Here is a 14,557-nt window from a genome sequence, read left to right on the forward strand (position 1 = left end):
TTCATCCACCTCCACCCTTGTGCAACAGGTCTTAGAGATTGGATGGAGCTCCCACCAGAAAGTCAGGAAGGTCTATCTTCACAGATCATTCTGTATCTAGAAAAAATGAAGACTCTGACCAGAGCAGAAGCAAGTCAGCAGTGGGCCAGCCCTGCAGAGACAGGAGAAGCTGGCCCTGTTGGTGTTTCTAATGATACCAGTCCCTGGGGGTTTTCTAAATAACCTATTCAGATCTTGACACACAATTAGTTTTTGCTTTCTAATTTATTAAATAAAAACATGAGATGTCTTTGTCTCTGATTTGTATATACAGCTTATACATTTATGTTATGAATTATATATGATTGACATCTATGAAGACTTGTTAGTATTCAGTTTAATATCAATAACTGGTACACAGGCTTGAGGCATGGAGCAATCAGGATTCAGTTTAGGAAACTAAAAACAAATTCTAAATACTCGACCTAGAAAAAACTTAATAATTGAAATTAAGTGTTTTTAAAATCATTGAAGGAACAGGTTTTAGACAGGATTTTTGGAATGCTTTTCAGAACAATAAGAACCAACTCAGTAGGGGAATTACTGCCTTCAAGGTCACTGCTGGAGCCACAGCAGGCTAAGTTCAGAGCTGTGGGTCTAAAGCCCCAGCATATCAAGAAGTGACTTTCCTGGTACTCAGGAGTCCAGAGGTTGAACACTGGGTCAACTTTTGGAGGAGAAAGCAACAAAGACACAATGAGTGGACTCAGCCTCAACCCCAGCTTCCCAATCCCGCTCTAGACCAGGGATCAGCAAACTTTTCCTGGTAGGGTCCAGATAGTAAATAGTTTTGGCTCTATGGGTCATGGCAACTCTACCACAACTACTCAGTTGGGCCATTATAGTGCAGAGCAGCACAGATAATACATAAACAAATGAGCATTTAGTGGTCTTGTTCACAAAAACAGATGGCCCACCAGGTTTGGTTCATAGACTATACTCAGCAAAGTCCCACACTAGTGAATCTAAATGGAACCTAATTTATCTCTCAAATCTGAGCTACCATGGAATCTGAAAAATGCAGTTTTTAGCTTTCTAGTTAAATGGCCCTGACACAGTGAAGGAGTACTATTTTCCTGTCCCATAAAAGCACATTGTTTCTGCTGATTTTATTCACTTGAAGAACAAAAAATCATGAGCCAGAATAAAAGATGCATACCAGGTGTCAAAGACTGTGTCAACTGGCTTCAGAAGGAGAGGCGTCTCTTGAGAGATAGCCACAGTTATGGTTACACATGGTTACTTCAGGCTGATTCACTGTCATTCTCTCAGAACTACCTATCCTCCACATTGCTCAATAAGAGGGAAAGGAAATGGGAGTCCCCACTTCTTCACCTTGCAGTTTTGATGGTGGCTCTCATCTTTGCAATTTTCTCAGAGTATCTGTACTGATTTTGGTTTGATATGGACCTCCCAGGGTTTTCATTTTATCATTTTTGGCAAAGGGTCCTTCCCCCTACCTTTTGTAAGGAAATAAATACAGGGGTTTAGTCAATTGTTGAGTACTTCCATCTTAACTGTACATTCAGGAACTAGAAAAATAACCACAGCATGAGTTTCCAGAGCCACTGGACTTACTGAGAAACGGACATGGGCAAAAACTCCATTTATCCCCTGACACCCTCCCCATAGACACAAATTACATGATAGGTCCATAACAGCTCAGAGCCCATGTCTATGACCCTTTGAAAATCTGGGTGTCAGTGTCACAGGTTCGATTCCCAGCCAGGGTACATGCTTGGGTTGCAGGCCGTAACCCCCAGCAACCGCACATTGATGTTTCTCTCTCTCTGTATCTCCCTCCCTTCCCTCTCTAAAAAATAAATAAATAAAATCTTTAAAAAAAAAAGAAAAAGAAAATCTGGGTGTCTCCCTTTCCCTTGTCAGCGGCTTTCAGTCACACTCACAAAGGCAGGGACTCGAGCTCAAAGGATCTGACCAGCTCTTTACTCAAAGCCCTTCTGTATGTTTTCTTCTTCAAACTTCAGAGTGTTGACTCAAGTGCTTTCAGTTTTACGGACCAAACTACATCCCTAAAAGTATCTGAAAAGGTCCTGTTGAAAGAAATATGGTTTGTGCGAAGTAAATTCATAAATTTTTCTGGAGGAGTTCAGAGTTCTCAGTCAGGTCCCCTCACCTGTTACGTACATTTTCTCTGAGCCCAGGAAACCCCAGCAAGGGCAGTCACATCCTCTGTCTTCAAATGCAGTCAACTCAGTTGTCTGTGCATGGGCCTGGTACAAAGAAATACACTGTAACTATATATTGGGCCATTAAAAGCTATGTCAGCGTGAACCAGCTGTAAGACTGTTACAGCAGCTTCTGTTCATAAATGGAACCAGAAGACCCTGAAACCCCAGGCAGCCTTCCCAGAATGCTAAGCAGAAGGTAAAGGCAGAAACCCATCAGAGGAAGAGACACAGAGAAGACAGATGGCATTGATGGATTGGATAATTTAGCACAACACTCCTAGACAACAACTACAACAGCAGGCAAATGTTTGTTAAAGAAAACAATCTTCTTGAAGTTACTAGAGTGAAAACAAAGTAACAAAAAATTACAGGGCAAGATCTGAGAGCTACAGGGAGGACAAAGGGTAGGTAGGACCCAGCTTCTGAGGCCATTCTTCCCAGAGAGGTTTGCCAATTCCCACAAAAGCCATCAAGAGGCAACAAAAGGAATCTTAAGTTCCCAACAGCCTTTCAGTACTGGGAGTATTAAAATGTGGGATGCAAGACCCCCCAATGAAGGAGGGTGTCATGGGCCACTCACACTCTGGGTGGGAATCATGAAGGTCTACATCTTAGGAGTAAGGGGGATCCAGATTAATCATCTATTGTAGGGACTGAATCAGCTTCAAATCATGTTTGAAACTGGGCTATGGTGATTCTGAGCTGTTTGGCTCCCAGCAGGCAGCCAGGAGAAAGCATACATTTTTCCCGGAAGAAGATAACATCAGATGAAGCCTCCAATTTTCCTGCTTGTCATATACAATGCTTGACCTTCGATCAGAAATATGAAAAGATGCTCAGTATCACTAGCTATCAGAGAGATGCAAATTAAAACCACAATGAGATACCACTTCACAATAGTCAGAATGGCCATCATAAACAAATCAACAAATAACAAATGTTGGAGAGGATGTGGAGAAAAGGGAACCCTAGTGGACTATTGGTGGGATTGCAGACTGGTGCAGCCACTATGGAAAACAGTATGGAATTTCCTCAGAAAACTAAAAATGTATCTGCCTTTCAACCTGACAATTCCGCTGCTGGGATTATACCTTAAGAATCCTGACACACCCATTCAAAAGAACACATGCACCCCAACGTTCAGTGCCCATCAGTAAATGAATGGATCAAAAAACTATGGTACATTTACATAACAGAATACTATGCAGCAGAAAGAAAGAAGGAGCTCCTATCCTTTGCGACAGCATGGATGGAACTGGAGAGCATTATGCTAAGTGAAATAAACCAGGCTGTGAAAGATTAATACCATCTGATCTCATCTATAAGGGGAACCTAATCAACAAAACAAACAAGCAAGCAAAATATAATCAGGGACACTGAAATTAAGAACAAACTGACAGTAACCACAGGGAAGATGGGAAGGGATAAAAGGGGAAGAGAGGGAAGGGGTTTACAAGAGTATGTATAAAGGACACATGGACAAAACCAAAGTGGGGTAGGATCAAGGGTGGGATGTGGGAATGGCTGGGGTGTGGGGAGTGACAGGGGGAAAATGGAGACAACTGTACTTGAACAACAATAAAAAATTAATAAAAATTTTTAAAATGATTATACACCTTGATTAAGTGTGAATTATACCAGTGATGCAAGAATGGCTCAACATCCAAGAAACAAATGATGTGATTCAACACATCAAAAAAATCATATGAATATTCAAGAGATACAGAAAAAGAAATAGAATGCTGTATACTTTACTGATAAAAACATTTCAGAGAAGGCTTATAGAAGAAAACAATCTCAGCTTGACAAAGAGTATATATGACAACCTCACAACTAACTATACATTCAATCATGAAATAATAGTAATAAAAAAAAATGGCCAAACACCCACAAGACAAAACACAGAAATGCAAACAAAGAAAGGCAATAAGAAACATAAACTCTTTAAAACTTCCCACCAAAAATGGAGTTATCAGACCCAGATTTTAAAAAATGTTTTTATTTTGGAAAGATTTAAGCAATCATCAAAGAAAGAATAGCCCAAATGAAACCCCATGCACAAATTATTTATCTTCAATAATTACACAGACACACACACATATTTTGGAGTGGTTATTTTAAAACAAATACAAACGTAATATCATTTTACCTCTAGGGGTTTCAGTATATATAATTCTAACAACCTAACCATTATCACATACAACAAAATTAACAATAATTTCTCAGTAGACTCTAAGTTCCAGTATGAGTCACAAACTTTAAGTAACTACCCTTAATATGTTCAGCTGGATTATGAACAAGATTGAAAATTCTGACAGAAAACTAGAAACTTTTGAAGAAAAACAACAAACATTATAAAACTAAAAAATAAACTTATTGATAGTAAAGCCTAATTACTGGGCTTAATAGCAATTTAGCACAACAAAGAGAAACTATGTGAACTGGAGGACAGATTAAAAGGAAAGATTCTGAAAAGTGCACAAAGTGAAAAGCAAAGGGGAAATACAAAAGAATGGTAAAAGATAAGAAAATACAGTCTTCTACAACACATACAGACTAAAGCAGAAGCAATATAAATAGCTGTTGGATGGTGATTTCCCCAAAGTGATGAAACACATTTTATTGAGCACAATTTATGCCCTTTGTCAGAGTCACTCATACTTGTTCCCAGCTGCTGCCCTACTGTTGCAGCCACAGCTACTACCATGTCACCTGTAGGGACCAGGTTGTCTTGGCCTCACTTCCAGGTAAGGCTCACTTCTCCACATGGCATTTGGCAGCTTGGTGGGAGCCACAGCAATGCTGGTGCCCAGGCTTGGCCTGACCAGATTCTCTAGGCTCCCACTCCCCTACCACTTATTAACTCAGCTGAGTTTTGTGATCAGTTTTTCCAGGGCAACATACTAAGAAGTGTGTGGGTATCAAACTCACAAGGGGAGCTTTGATAATGGGAAACAAGAAATAAGAGTGCCAGCAAATAAACTCCTCTCTTTCCCTTCTTTGATAGACTGTTCTTCAACAGTGTTTTTCCATTCAGCCTACCTACAGATATCCTAGAAAAGACAAGCTTCCCACTCTATCCCTCCATTAAGCTACAGTCATCACTGCATGGCATTTGCTTCTCTTGTGTCTATGTCACTTGTCCTCTGCCCTATCTGGAGACACCTTAGAATCTGATTTCTTGAAAACTTAGACCAGCATAGATAGTAAGTGCAGATTTAACTAACCATACAAATTCCAAACAGTATTAAACACACACAGAAACATACTAAAATTTGAGTACAGGGAGAAACTGCTAAAAATCAATGATTGAGAGAAAGTCATAAAAGTATCTAAAGAAAGAATATAAATTATCTTCAAAGGAGGTATAATTAAAATTATATCTGATTCTCTGATAGAAATATTTGAAGCTAGAAGACAATGGCATGATACTGAAGTTTTTTAAAAATATCAAAATAGAATTATATACCTAGTGAAAATATACTTCAAGAAAGGGGATGAGATAGAACATGTTCACATAAACATAAATAAAGAATTTCTCATCAGAACAAACTCACTAAAGGAATCATTAAGCAGGGTGTCACAAGATGAAGGAAACTGATAACAGATATAAGCTGGATAATGCAGGGGTGGAAGGAAAAAGAATAAAAATAAGGCTAAGTCTTTAGACTTAGGAATGAGGTATATATAAAAGAATTAATGTGGGAGGAAGTAAATAGATTTCAAGTGTCCTAAGGTCCCTGAATTGCTTGTAAGGGGTAAATTACAGCAAGTATTACAATACATATGGTAGGATAAGAGCACCTGGTGTACTCACTAAGATAATTAGAATAAGAATAATAAAGGATTATATAACTCAAACTAATGAGTTAAATAACATTCAACCCAAAAGAGGGAGAAAGAATAGATGGGCAGTGAGTAGCAAATAGTAAGATGATAGATTTAAATAAATATATCAGTAATTAAATTAGATGTAAATAAGCCAAATGTTCCAACTAACAGGCAAAGATTATGAGACTTGATAAACAATAAAACTGTAAATAAAATGTCCTAAAACATAAGGATCTGAAGGTGGGAAGTAAAAAAATCAAGAAAGGTATCAAGCAGATACTTAGCAAAGGGAAGGTGGTAAACTCATGTTAATGTCAAACAACACAGGCCAAAGGTAAAACAGTGTTTTAGAGGAAAGGATAAAAGAATCAACTCATCAAGATGTTAGAACATTTCTAATTTTTATGCACACAATAGCATCATTGCTTCAGCATCTATAAAGATAAAGAAGAAATCTAAAAAACAAAAAGACAAATCCACAATGTTTAGGAGATTTTTATAGATGTCTCTTGGTAATTGCTAGAATAAACTTGATAAAAAAATTAGTAAGGTAACACAAGATTTGAAAAAAAGTAAAAAACTTGATCTGACTTATAATAATGAAGAATATACCTCTTTTCTAGAAGACAAGAAACAGTTACAAAAATCATCAACTACTGACTGTAAAGCAGGCCTCAGAAAATGTCAAAGGATCAACATCATATTGAGTATGTTGTCTGATCACTGCTCAATTGATCTAGAAAACAATAACAAAATTTTACCAGAAATTTTTCTTGTTTGGAAGGTAAGAAATAAATTTCTTGATAACTCAAGGATCAATGAAAGCATAACAATAAAAGTTAGAAACTATTTTGAACCAAATGATAGCAAAAACACTTGTGAGCTATAGTTCAAGAAGTACTTAGAGGGAAATTTAAATACCCAAACATATATATTAGAGAAGATAAACAACTAAATGTCAATGACTTAAGTATCCATTTAAAGAACTCATAATAAGAACAGTTAATTTTTTTAAATGGTGGAAAGACAAAGTTGAAGTAAGAGAAGAGCATAAATTAACACAATAGAAATAAACATCTAATACAATAACTCAATAAAGTTAAAGTTTCATTATTTGAAAGAGCCAACTCTTCAAATTCCTAATGAGACTTATCAGTGTAAAAAAGAAGACACAAATTCTCAAGTCATGGATTACAGGTGGCATCGCAGTAGGTCCTGGAGATGCTCACAAAATTGTAAGATGGTGACTAAATACAATGCAGAACTCATAAAGTTGAAATGCATTTAAACTTCTGAAAGACAGATAAATGTGTATACAAGTGAAATCTAAAGCTGATCCCAGGAGAAATAATAAACATGGATGATACTATGACTGTGATAGAAGTTAAAACTATAATTTAAAACCTTCCCTTAAAGAAAACTCCAAGCCCAGATGGCTACACTAGTGAAAAACTAATTCCAATCGCACAAAAACTCTAGAAAACGAAACAGTGAAAACTTCCACCTCGTTTTATGAAGTCTGAATGACTTTGCTATCAAAACCAAAGTCATTGTAAAAAGGAAAGTGCAGGTCAATTTCCCTCATTGGACATATGAGAGAAGTTCTGGAGCAAAGTGCCAGGAGATTTGCTTTGTAGATTTGCTTGGGAGAGGAGTCCCAGATGGCTGGTTTCAAGGACTCATAGACTCTAAAGCCCTTAGTACTTTGATCAGCTGTTCCAGTTCCCTTGCACTCATCTGTGATCTGATGCCTGTGAAGCAGCCTGATGGCCTAGGAGCCTGCCAATGAGTACCTGCTGGTTTCTACTTTGGGTCATCTGGCCCCAGAGCACCCTGTCTTCTCTCCTCTGCCTCCTGCACAGTGCCCTTCCTGTGACCCCACCTGTGGTATTTGACATTTGGAGGACAAGGCATCACTTAGTTTTTTTGTGGATGCTGTTCATGCACACTGATATTTTTCTCCCATTTGCTTTGTATGGATTTGTTGAGGGATATGGAGACATTCCACAATTCTGCCACAACTACTGCCTTCCCTAGTAAAGTCTGACACATACCTATAGTGATGTGCTAGTCTATAGCAGGTGTGTGGCATTGTTGTGTCAGCCGAGATGGGTATTCCAGGAAATCTTTGGAAATATATTTTTGTATATTGGTTATTTTTATAAGTTATATTGTTAAAAGTGGGATTTCTACATCATGGAGTTAATAGACACATTCAGATTACTTCTCCTAGAAATTGCAATTCACACTCCAATCAGAAATTGCTAGAATTTGATAGGAAATTGGGTGTTGATTTAATTTTAATTTTCCTGCTACTAATGAAGTTGAGAGTTTTAATGTTTTCCTGGTTTTTGGATTTTCTCTTGCCTATTCATATTTATTGATACTTTTTTCCAATTGGATCTTTGTTTTTCCTTTTCTGTGGAATTCTTCATATAGGAGCACTATTAAATTTTTGTCCACATATATCACAAATGTTTTACCATCATGTTTGTCCATCATTTGTTATTTGACTCTTTAAAATTCTTTGTTTGTAGAAATGTTTAACTTCTGTAGTGAATCTGTCACCATTTGCATTTCTGTCCTTTGAGGTTTCTTTGTTCCTTGGGAAGGTTTTCCTCACTCCACTGTTAGACACATATTCTTCTCCATTTTCTTCTAATATTTTTCAGGGTTTATTTTACAGTTACCTACTTAAACCATCTGGGATTTATTTATATGAAATAAAGTATGGATCTGTCTTTCTTTAATTCCAAATTAATGACTGCTTTCTGCCCAGCCACAATCTCTTTCTACTTCCTCCTTACCAATCAAATTACAAACTTGTTCAGGAAACAAAATTGTCTGCCATATTCTTCATGGAAAGTTAACCACATTCTGCTCCAGGGTCACTCTAACTTTTCTAATCCTATAGATCTTCTGAGAGAGCAGTTCAGAGTGGACATGTTACCCAATTCTGCATCTTCTTATAAAGACTGTGTAATAATAGTCTTTATGTTGTAAACATCTTGTTAAATTCATTTCCATTGATTTTGCAGCTTTTGTTTTTGTTATAAGTGAAGTAGTATTCATGTAATTTCTGTTTATTGGTATTATTTTTAAAGCTATTGCTTTTTACTCATTTATTTTGTGTACAAAATAATCTTTAATTTAATGGTTGCTATTGATTTGTTTACTTATCTTATATTGTATTTTTCCATTACTATTTATCTCCCTTTTACCTCCTTCCCTACTCCATCACCACTCTGTTGTCCATGTTTATTAATTTGATTTATTGCATTTTCCAAGCCCGAAATCCTACCAAGTACAAATAAAGATAATCTTGATTCTTCTAACATTGGTATGACTTATTTCTTTATTCTTATTTTATAACATTATCTAGATCTTCCAAAATAATGTTATTTAATGGTAATGATAAAAGTAATTGCTGTCATGTTGCACATTTTATTTGCTTAACCTTTTAATATGCTTAACAATTTAATATGTAGATTTTTGATAAATAATCATTATACATTAGCAGCTTATTTCTAGTTCTATTTTATTTACAGCTTATGTTAAAATAGCTAAAAATTACTCAACTGTCACTTTTAAATTTGTTTATATAATTATATAATTCTTTAATGTGTTTATGTAATGAGTTTGCTAAACACATTGAATCATTTTTATATTCCTGGAATAATTACACTTGGTCAAGCAGAATTAGTTTTCTAATTTACTTCTAAATTTGATTGCTAATATTTTATAGTTTTTTGGATTTTGCATGTATATCCATGAGTGGAACTGATCCTGTTTTCCCTTTTATTTTTTCTCTTTAAAGTCAGATTCTGGTACTAAAAGTATACTAAGTGAAATATAAAAAAAAATGGATGAGAAATTTCCTTCTCTTTCTACTGATTTGAATAACATGGAAACCACATTTTATTCATTGAAACATGTCCTCTAAGGTGTACCACTCTCTGTCAAATAAAGTGATGTGCTTCCTAGTGTGCACAAAAGGGCTTTTTACCAGAATAAACAGCTTTTTTGAAAGCAGAAAAATAACACAGGTCCATACATGTTAACAATTAGAAAAAAAACATAAATTCCAGGAAAACATTCCAACTCTTCTAAAAATCAAATAATATTTCATGCCCAAATATTTCCAAGTCAATATTATTCTTCATGTAAACTGTATTAAGGAATGGCTCCGTTGAAACAAATAAAACGACACTTTGATGCGATAGACATTGTACTTGTAGGGTTCGCATGGCCCATTGTGATGCCTGTAACCACAGTAAAACTAAAACCACATAGCTGAGGCATTCAGAATATCCCAATTCACACAAACAATTACTCTTTCCTACTTTACAAGGATAAAACAAAGATAAAGATGTTTTCCATGTGAATGCTCCTGGGTGTTTCAAAGGAAGCTGCAATCATATAATCACCATTACTTCTGAGGCTGCCAATTTGAAAATGATCTATCTCTGAGGTAACCAAAAGGTATGGTCATTTATGGTGTTTGAAAAGTCTTCAACTATGAAAAATGATTATTATTGATTATTATTTTTGGCTCTGCCATAAAATGAAATGATTCAAAGGTACCATGTGCCAGAAAAACATAGGCTTTTCCAGAGAGTTCTCAAGTTAAAATTAGGTAGTTGTCCAATCTTAGACCAGTTATTAAAGGATACATAATCATATAGCTAAACTATTACAGTAGAGAAAAAATTATATAATTTGATGAATAAGACTTGAAGGCTCACAAAATTCACATGGTTTAGATCTACTGTTTTAAAGACTATAAGCTGACTCTTAAGGTGAAATGATTTGTACCAGGTCTCATTTAATCCTCCATTTATTGTTATATACCAGAAATGGTATAAGAGATTGAGGAAACAGTGTTGAGCAAATAGAAATATTCTTTGTTCTCAAACTATTTGCAACTTAAGGGGAACACATGAAGATCAAAACAAATAATCATGAATGGTATCTATGTGGGGAGATGATATATTCATTAGCATAACTCTAGGAATCATTTTGCTATGTATACATATGTCTAATCATCAGGTTGTACACCTTAAATATATATAGTTTTTATTAATTAAAAAGGAATAAAATGTGACCCCTACCTCACATCATATACAAAAATTAACTCAAAATTAATTATAAACCTAAATGTAAGAGCTAGAATTGTAAAAGAAAATAATAGTAGAAGGAAATATAGGAATAAATCCTCATGTCTTTGAGTTAGAAAATAATTTCCCCAATACAACAGCAAAACGACAAAAGACAAAACAAAGCAGAAACTAGATAAGTTAAATTTCATTAAAACAAACAACTTTTATGTCAGAGGACACCATCAAGAAAGTGAAAAGACACCCACCAGAATGGCTTGATACATTTGCAAGTCATATATCTAATAAGGGACTTGTATCTAAAACACAAGAGGAACTCTTACAACTCAAAAACAAAAAGGGAACCCAGTTTAAAAATGGGCAAAGTAGCTGAGTAGACATTTCTTCAAAGAAGATATACAAATGGCCAATAAGTACAGGAAAAGATGCTCAATATCATTAGTTACTAAGGAAGTATAAATTCAAACTGCAGTGAGATAACACTTCATAACCACTAGGATGGCTATAAAAAAAGTATTAGCAAAAATGTGGAGAACCCAGTACCCTCAAACGCTGCTTTTGGGATTGTAAAATGAGGCAGTTACTTTAAAAAACTGTTTGGAAGTCTCTCAAAAGTTTCAACATAAAGTTACCATATGCCACCTCAATTTTAAGCTATGCATATACCCCAAAAGAATTAAAAACAGATACATGTACATGCATTTTCAGAGCAGCACTACTCACAACTGCCAAAAGGTCCAAATTTCCATCAGTGGATGAATGAATAAACGAATTGTAATAATCATATAAAATGGTATATTATTCATCCATTTAAAAAAAAGAATGAAGTCTAATACACATTACAAGTATTATGCTGACTGGATGAACCTGGAAAACATGCTAAGTGGAAGGAGCCAGACACACAGTTGTATGATTCCATCTATATGAAATGTTCAGCCTAATCCATAGAGACAGAACAGAGGTTGCTGTGTGCCAGAAGCTGGGGAAGAAAGAATGGGGAGTGACTGCTTGATGGGTATAAGGTTACTCTGGGGGAGATGAAGATGTTTTGTAACTAGATAAAGGTGGTGACAGCACAGCATTGTGTGTACTAAACTGAATTGTTTGCTTTAAAGTGGTTACTTTCATGTTATGTGAATTTCAGCTGAATAAATTACATTAAAAAACAGTAGGTGATGAGTTATTGTTGCTTTTGATTTAGCCAGTCAGCACCCTCCCTTTTATATTTGTTGCTCACTTGCCTAAGAAGTTCTATTTGACGAACTTAGCATATCCTTATAAAGGAAATGACTAAAACCCCTGCACATTGGCCCTTGACTAGCAACCACTGGTCAGGCACCAGAAACAAGGTGACAAGAGGAACAGAGTAGCAGATTTGTTCCCCAGAAACTTGAGTTAAAGATGAATGCTGTCCCCTCCCAGCTGTGCACTACTTGGGACACTTTTCACCAATATGGCCTTCACTCCATCCTCTGTAAACAGGGTGGAGCCTGGAGGTCATAGCAAGATCTGCATTCACCACACAAGACTATAGGGAGCAAAGAAAAGAGTGGCATAAACACTCCTGCAAACTGCAGAGCACCAAGTGGATGTAAATTTTGTGTTTGATTGAACTGCACAAAATTGCCAGGAGTCAACCATTTTTTACCTACATTTACTATCTTTTTACTCCAAAAAATGGTTGACTCTTGGTAATTTCACACAGTTCAAGCTAATTTTTTGTCTATTATGTAGCAACAACCTCTTGCATTAAAAAGTAAAACATGATAAGTTCTCTGATAAATTAGCTCTATAAATTCCCAGGTAGTACTGGCCTCTATGATATCACTAAAACTTTAAATATGCTTATCTACACCCCTTACAAAACTCAGAAGCATACAAAGAGGTTAAAATGTAAAAGAGTGTATCATCACAAAAAAGAGCACAGATGCTGGACCTCGTTGCCAGGCTTCTCATCTTGGATTTTCTATTATTCCCTGTATGACACTGGACACATTGTTTAACCCCTCTATGCTTTAGTTCCTTCATCTATAAAGTAAGATTAATAATAATACCTACCTCACAGGGTTATTGTCAGGAGGACATGAATCAGTGAGTGTGAAACATGTAGAAAAGCACTTGACACATAGTAAAGACTATCTAATCATTCCATGTTATCGTTATTGATTTTCACATCTGGCCCAAGGTAAATCTGGGTTTAATTTGACAAAATAATGTTTTAGAGATGGAAGCCATTCTTTAAAATGTTCTGTGAGACCCTGATCGGTGGGGCTCAGTGGGTAGAGTGTCGTCCTGCAAAGTGAAAGGTCACTGGATCCATTCCTGGTCCTGGCACATGCCTGGGTTGCAGATTCAGTCCCCGGTCAGAGCACATATGCAAGACAGCCATTGATGTTTCTCTGTCACATTTATGTTTCTATACCTCTCTTTCTCCTTCCCTTCTCCTCTCTCTAAAAATAAATAACTAAAAATTTTTAAAATAAAAAATTTAATGTCCTATGAGTGTGTGTATGTATGTGTGTGTGTGTGGTCTATCTGGTTTAGGGGAAATAAAAAACAATTTAAAGAGGTTCTGTAAATCATATTGCCCTAAAAACGCCAAACAATGTGATCCTTAGATAGTCCCATAAAGTTGGAATTCTGAGAGTCTCTTTCCATTCTATGGGAAGCCATGGTATTTCTGGCCTACTGGCCACAAAATCTAACTTTTTGAACAAAATCAACAAGATACATAATAGTTCATATGTGATACTCTTAGGGTGAAAACTATGGAATGCAAACTTTTAGCATTTTTCCTAGTGTGAAAAGCCTGCCTTTATTCTTAAGTTGTCATAAAGTGTGGTTTTTAATTGTGAAAAAATTAATAGGAATACCGGTTGCTGGCAATTGTGCTGTAATAACTATGTTTTCAAGTAATTTTAAAAGAAGCCTGAAAATATGATCAGGGAACAAGACACTATAAGTAACATCTGCACAGCTTTGGAAAAGAAAGCAAAAGAACTTCTAGGAGTGAAAAATTTCAAATGAAAGCCTGTGGACAGCTAAACATCAGATTATATTCAGTGGGGAGAGAACAGGGAGAGGGCTGGGAGAGAGAAGTTATCCAGAAGATAATCCAGAAAAACAAATAAACAAGAAAAACAAAAGGTAGTTAAAAGTTGTGAAAGTAAAAGTTGATCATGTAAAATCTAATATGTGCCAAATTCAAGTTTGAAAGGAAATAAAGGATGATGGAGAAGAGTACACATTTATAAGAGATGGTTGCTGAGAATTTTCCAAAATTGTTGAATGACGACAATATTCAGATCCAGAAAGCTCAATGAACTTCCACTATAAGTTGTTGTTTTTTAAAAAATCATCCCCTATGCTTGGATATAT

The sequence above is a fragment of the Phyllostomus hastatus genome, unplaced genomic scaffold (genome assembly GCF_019186645.2).
Source record: "Phyllostomus hastatus isolate PE091 unplaced genomic scaffold, TTU_PhHast_1.1 phas_contig_195, whole genome shotgun sequence".
Taxonomy (NCBI): Eukaryota; Metazoa; Chordata; class Mammalia; order Chiroptera; family Phyllostomidae; genus Phyllostomus; species Phyllostomus hastatus.